Genomic DNA, 7,667 nt, shown 5'->3' with positions numbered 1-7,667 from the left:
TACCTTTTTAGCGTTTGTTTTCTCAGAATATTCATGAGTTTTTCATTCGAAGTCACGATCGTAACAACAATTGACGACGACAAAAATCAAAGCTTCTTCAAAGTGTTTTTATTTTGATTAAAGTCAAAAGCGACAAATATTTTCCCATTTTTAACAGATTTAAAATACACATGTTTTTATTGTCGAAGTCATAAAATGTCACTTTGAACCTTTTTTGTGACAGAAAAACCCGTGTTTTCAGATTAAACTCTCAATAATGAGTTTTTTTTGTGGGAAAACTGATGGAAATGACCAAATATTGTTCATTTTTCACGACATATGATTAAAATTCACACTTTTATCTGAAAATAGAACAGAATGTGGTGCATTTTGTTCATTTACAATTGTTGGAGTGTCACATAAAGATACAGAAGTTTTGCACCAAACGAGAAATGGAAATATATCAAAATAATGTAATATTGTTCCACAAATTTGCAAAATTTGAATAATAAATGTATTGTTTTTAATCCAAACTGTAAAACATGAGCTCAAAAAGAGTGAAACGTGATTTATTTTGTGATTTTACGCTTCATTTTTACGTTTTGTGCGACACTTTCATCTCGTTCCTGGTCAATTCTGACGACATTGTCTCAAGAAAATGCTAAAAATACTTCTATAAACATCACCCAAACATCAGCGAGTAAAAGTACAGATACAAGAGCAAAGTAATACTCGAGTAAAAGTATCATTCAACAAATATATTCATTGAATGTGGTGATTTTGCTGAAGAATCGGTCAAAAAACGTCAAGTTTAATGATTTTTTTTTTTTATTTCTGGTGAATTTCATGTGTTTTATTTGTGTTGAAAATAACTCCTAAAACCAAATAATAATGAAAACACTTCCTGTTTGTTCAGTCCAGCGCAGACATGGAGCAGAAAGTACGAATACTGTAAGTAAAAAGTATCCACTGTAAGTAAAAGTATCCACTGTAAGTAAAAGTATTCACTGTAAGTAAAAGTATTCACTGTAAGTAAAAGTATTCACTGTAAGTAAAAGTATCCACTGTAAGTAAAAGTATCCACTGTAAGTAAAAGTATTCACTGTAAGTAAAAGTATCCACTGTAAGTAAAAGTATCCACTCTAAGTAAAACCACTGTAAGTAAATAGTAGAAAAAGCTTCAGTTGTTTCATCTGGACTCAGTTTGAAAAAATAGACGTTTCGACTCTCATCCAAGAGTCATTGTCAATAAAAGAATTTAGATCGAGAACTCCGATATTAATACTGTTCTGTGGTAAGACCCGCCCATTGGGAGGAGCCTTCCTGAAGTAGAAAGAGTTGTTTGTTTCAACAGAAATTCCCCTCTTGTATCTACCGAGCCTATTCAGAATCTTAATGGGCTATTAGAATCCTCTTTGTCTTTGTGAGAACCTGGCTCAACCACCCTGAGTACCTGATTAGCATCTGAATGTCCTCTACCTTTCCAGGGGTTCAGTAACCCATTATAAATAACAGGAAGATTAAACCTTAGCCCTCCATTTCTGTTTAAAGAAGGTCTTTCTTTTTTAACAAAAATAGCTTCCTTGACTCCTCTTTCAAACCATCTTTTCTCCTGCTTAAAACCTTCACCTCACCGTCTTCAAACGAGTGATTAGAGGCTTCAAGATGGAGATGCACGGCGCTCTGTGGTCCTGAACTAGTATTTCTTCTGTGCTGATAAAGCCTCTTGTGTAGAGGCTGTTTCGTCTCACCTATGTAACGTTCTTTACAGCTTTCTTCACTGCATTGGATCGAATAAACTACATTGCTCTGTTTTTGAGTCGGCAACTTGTCCTTAGGGTGAACCAGTTTTTGTCTTAAAGTGTTTCCTGGTTTAAAATAAACAGGGACTTCGTGTTGTCTAAAAATTCTCTGCAGTTTTTCCGACAGGCCAGACACATAAGGGATAGAAACACCCTTCCTTCTCTGTTCAGTTTCCCTTTTGTCCTGCTTCTTGGTTCTCTTCACTCTGTTGAGAGCCCAAGCGGGGTAACCACAGGCTGAGAGGGCATTTCGGACATGTTTTTCCTCTTTCTTCTTGCCCTCTGAGCTGGTGGGCACACCTTGAGCTCTGTGTTGTAAGGTTCTGATCACACCCAGCTTGTGCTGTAGTGGGTGGTTGGAACGCTTGGGCTCTCAACAGAGTGAAGAGAACCAAGAAGCAGGACAAAAGGGAAACTGAACAGAGAAGGAAGGGTGTTTCTATCCCTTATGTGTCTGGCCTGTCGGAAAAACTGCAGAGAATTTTTAGACAACACAAAGTCCCTGTTTATTTTAAACCAGGAAACACTTTAAGACAAAAACTGGTTCACCCTAAGGACAAGTTGCCGACTCAAAAACAGAGCAATGTAGTTTATTCGATCCAATGCAGTGAAGAAAGTTGTAAAGAACGTTACAAAGGTGAGACGAAACAGCCTCTACACAAGAGGCTTTATCAACACAGAAGAAATACTAGTTCAGGACCACAGAGTGCCGTGCATCTCCATCTTGAAGCCTCTAATCACTCGTTTGAAGACGGTGAGGTGAAGGTTTTAAGCAGGAGAAAAGATGGTTTGAAAGAGGAGTCAAGGAAGCTATTTTTGTTAAAAAAGAAAGACCTTCTTTAAACAGAAATGGAGGGCTAAGGTTTAATCTTCCTGTTATTTATAATGGGTTACTGAACCCCTGGAAAGGTAGAGGACATTCAGATGCTAATCAGGTACTCAGGGTGGTTGAGCCAGGGTCTCACAAAGACAAAGAGGATTCTAATAGCCCATTAAGATTCTGAATAGGCTCGGTAGATACAAGGGGGGAGTTTCTGTTGAAACAAACAACTCTTTCTACTTCAGGAAGGCTCCTCCCAATGGGCGGGTCTTACCACAGAACAGTATTAATATCGGAGTTCTCGATCTAAATTCTGTTATTGACAATGACTCTTGGATGAGAGTCGAAACGTCTATTTTTCAAACTGAGTCCAGATGAAACAACTGAAGCTTTTTCTACTATGGAACACGCCTGGATGAATGAGGGATTACACCGACACTGTAAGTAAAAGTATTCACTGTAAGTAAAAGTATCCACTGTAAGTAAAACCACTGTAAGTAAAAGTATCCACTGTAAGTAAAAGTATCCACTGTAAGTAAAAAGTATCCACTGTAAGTAAAAGTATCCACTGTAAGTAAAAAGTATCCACTGTAAGTAAAAGTATCCACTGTAAGTAAAAGTATCCACTGTAAGTAAAAGTATTCACTGTAAGTAAAGTGCAGGGACGTAAAAGCTGAACTCACTGTCGCTTCTGAACTTTCTCATTTTGTCAGAACTGAACCTGGAAAATAAAACGCTGAACTTTCCCTTGAATATGAACTGTTTTTACCCTTCGCTTCCTCCTGAACTTTCCTAAACTCTTAAACATTCACACAACTCGCTCCAGAAACGTGACTTTTGCCCATTTCACGTTATATTTCTTCATCTTTTGTCATTTAAACTTGTTCAACGTGAGTCTTTTTGCTTTACTCACTCTTCTTTTCAAAAAACAAACACAAATCCTCATTATTGTGCTGAATAATCCCGGTTGTCGTGAATTTTTTTTTATTTATTCCTGTGTTTTAATGAAGCTCCTCCTCCTTCAGCGTTCGCTTGCTTTCAGCGCCCTCGTGTGGACACTTACAGCTACAACAGCCGCTAAAAACCTACCGATTACATGATACTTTTTAAGAGTAGGATTGTACACGTTCGCTTCTACCTGAGGAACATATTTGTGAAGTATCCGCACTCTTTCTTGAGAAATATTTTGTCTGCTCTTTCCAAAAATGTGTAATAACAAGTCACAATCTAAAGAAATGTAAAGTCTTGAATCAGGCATGTCCAAACCCGGGGGCCAAATGCGGCCCTCAGACAAATTTTTGTTGGTCCTCCGGCTTCAAAAAGTTGGTCCAAACATAAAAACTAGTCAAATTTACTGTAAAATAGGAAAAATTCAAGCATTTTGACATCATACCAACCTAATATTAATGTTCCAAGTATTATTAAAGTTTTGGAGGCATCAAAACAATGTAAAATGCTACAATGCTTTTTAATGATTCACTTTGTTATTTGACAAATTCGACATAGTCAGGTTGTCTGTGGCCCTATGCTCCGTGTAAGTTTCAAAATGCGGCCCTCAGTGAAAAAAGTTTGGACAGCCCTGTCTTAAATGCTTAAATGTGTCGTTTTGATGCAGAAGCAGAGAGAACTACATGGACCATGATCCTTTGCTCCAACGTGAAGAAAGAACAGTTTTCAAGCGCTTTTATGTCTTATTTCTGTGGAATACGAGACAAACGATTCGCAGCAAAGTCTCATCGTTAATGTTTAATGAGAACAATGGAATGTGTCCTTTATTTATTTGGTTGCCCGGGTGATCGATGCATGTATATCATTTAGATATTATTCAGATTTATAAGTCTGAATAAAGAGTCGACTCTTTTTGTCACAACGAAGACACAAACGAGCTGAAATGTAGTGACGTGGAAAGTGTCATTTATGTTTCAAACGGAGTGAAGTTGTGTGGATTTTAAAAACGAAGAGGAGCACTTTCTTGAATACCACCTAATGACATCACGAGGTTGAACCAAGCGTTTTGACTGAGCTCTGGGTGTCAAGGTTATTGGGTTATAATCGTGCGAACCAAGAACATAATCACTTTTTTAGAAGTAAAATTAATATTCAGCTCAAAAAAATGACTCAATTATAAAGAACTCTTTTTTTATCCGGCTGTTTTTGTCACATTTAACTTTATTTTGTCTTTCAGAGAGTTCAGTTTGGTAAATCCACTCACAAACTTGAGGAACAGTCACATGTCAGACCACGAGAATGAAAGAAAATTAAAGATTTTGCCGTTGTTTGGTCTCAATAATCGTGAATAATCGTTAAATCGTGATGTTTTTTCTCACAATAATTGTAACTATAAAAGCTGGATTACTCAAACATTTATGAAAGGCGTTTGTAATGACGGCGATTTGAGTCAGAAACGCTCAGGACGCGTCTGTGATGATTTATGAACTCAAAAAAACATCGAACAAGACGTCCAGATCTCTGCGTTTGACGTCACATTCCGGAGAAAACGGATTTGAACGGCGTTAGAACACGTCCGTTCAGCCTAATACGTGTCCTTTAACGTTCGGGAGAGTGACAGCGCGGGCCCGAGGCGGGAGCGCCCCCTGCTGGCCGCGCCTCCTCGCGACAGACGTTCCACCTTCACGCCACACACCTGCGTCGGACCGGTGCATGCTGGGAAGGCCCCCGCTCACCTGTGGCTTTCGTCTGCCGTCCCCCCGCAGGAGTCCGAGGAGCCACGGGGGGGGCGCTGTCCACACCTCGGCGCTCGTGCCAAAGACCAGGGTCCTCCAAGGCGCGGCTCGTGGGGGGAAAGCGATGAGACGCCGCGGGACGTTATCGCCCGTTCACACCGATAATGACAAACCGACACGTGCCACGATCGTTTAGGAGCTCGAACACACGACGTCACGCGAGGGATGTGTGAGCGCCAAAGACTTTGTTCTGACAAATAAACTCATACCCTACATAACTTTGTACGAAGACATATTTTTCAAGTATTTTTACCAATATAAACGTGATAAATACAAGACAGATGAGTTTAAGATAAGATCAAATCAAATCAAATCAATTTATTTTTGTAAGGCCCAAAATCACAACAACAGTTGCCTCTGAGGGCCACAGGGAGAAATGAATCAACAATGTCTGTGGTGGCGATGGAGTCAGACAATGTCTGTGGTGGCGAGGGACGATGTCCCAGGGTCCTCTGTCCTTAGACTCTCCTTCTCGGCCAGGAAAAACTACAAAAAAAACCTCTTTGGGAAAAAAGCGTAGAAACCTGGAGGAGTTCCAGTGAAGGAGAGATCCGACTCTCACAGACGGACAGACGGACACGAGGAGACTGGAGCTGGACCCACTCTTCAGGCAGAAGAGGGACCGTCTGAGTCGAGCTGGACCCACTCTTCATGCAGAAGAGGGACCGTCTGAGTCGAGCTGGACCCACTCTTCAGGCAGAAGAGGGACCGTCTGAGTCGAGCTGGACCCACTCTTCAGGCAGATGAGGGACCGTCTGAGTCGAGCTGGACCCACTCTTCAGGCAGATGAGGGACCGTCTGAGGCGAGCTGGACTCACTCTTCAGGCAGATGAGGGACCGTCGGGGGCGAGCTGGACCCACTCTTCAGGCAGATGAGGGACCGTCCACACAGGGCAGGGACCACTTCACCAGGGGAGGGACATCTGGGTCCACAGGTCCTCAGGAGTGAGAGAAAGAAAAAGAAGGCGGTGAACAGTTTGCAAGTGGAATTAAAAAATAAATATTGTTTGATAGCATAAGTAGTCAGAAGAAGAGGATAGTGCTCAAGCTGTCATACTTCCCCCAGCATAGTTACTCCTAGGGCAGCGTAGCTGAAGCTGTGGGTTTATCTTTCTGTTCCTAACTAGTCTGACCATAAGCGATTTCGAAGAGGAACGTTTTAAGCCTGGACTTAAATGAAGAGACTGTGTCAGCATATTTAACATGGGTCGGGAGCTGATTCCATAACACAGGAGCTTGGGAGCTAAACGCTCTACCTCCTACAGTACTTTTAGAGACTCTTAGCACCACCAGAAGGCCGGCATTCTGAGAGCGAAGAGCTCTGTTTGGATGATATGGTTCTATAGCATCTTTGAGGTCGGATGGGGCCATGTCATTTATGGCTTTGTAGGTCAAGAGTAGAATTTTGAATTTGATTCTAAACTCGACGGGGAGCCAGTGAAGAGACTTCAGCACTGGCGTAATGTGCTCTCTTCTTTTTGTTCCTGTTAGTAATCTTGCTGCTGCATTTTGAACCAGTTGAAAGCTTTTTATGGAGCTTTTAGGACACGCTGCAAGCAGGGAGTTACAGTAGTCTAATCTAGTCGTTACAAATGCATGGATAAGTTTTTCAGCATCACTTTTAGGCTGGATTCTTCTGATTTTGGCGATGTTGCGCAAATGGAAATAGGCTGTTTTACAAGCTTGATTTATATGAGCTTTAAATGAGAGCTCCTGGTCAAATAAGACTCCAAGGTTTCTTACAGTAGAACTGGAGGCTACACTGACATTGTCCAGTGTGACTATCTGCTCAGATAGAGAGTCTCGTAGATGCTTAGGGCCAAGCACAATGACCTCGGTTTTTTCAGGGTTAAGAAGCAGGTAGTTTAGTGTCATCCAGGTTTTTATCTCCTTCACACAAGCACTAAGTCTGTCTACTTGATCGCTCTGATCAGGTTTCATTGATAAATACAGCTGAGTGTCGTCTGCATAGCAGTGGAAGTTAATGCCATGTGACCTGATAATGTTGCCTAATGGCAGCATATAAAGAGTAAACAGAAGTGGACCGAGTACCGAACCCTGTGGCACACCGTAAATTACTTTAGAGCTTGGTGAGGAGCTCTGGTTTACATTAACAAATTGGAACCTATCAGATAGATAGGATTTAAACCAGCTGAGGGCTGTTCCTCCAACACCTACATCACATTCTAACCTCTGCAGTAGAATGTTGTGGTCAATGGTGTCAAACGCTGCGCTGAGTTCCAACAGAACCAGGATTGAGACCAGTCCATCGTCAGCGGCTAATAACAAATCATTTGTGACTTTAACTAGTGCAGTTTCAGT

The sequence above is a fragment of the Eucyclogobius newberryi genome, unplaced genomic scaffold (assembly GCF_026437365.1).
Source record: "Eucyclogobius newberryi isolate DKJ021-1_F unplaced genomic scaffold, fEucNew1.0.hap1 SCAF_7, whole genome shotgun sequence".
Taxonomy (NCBI): domain Eukaryota; kingdom Metazoa; phylum Chordata; class Actinopteri; order Gobiiformes; family Gobiidae; genus Eucyclogobius; species Eucyclogobius newberryi.
The sequence above is the reverse complement of the archived record's forward strand: the minus strand, read 5'-3'. Positions refer to the sequence as shown.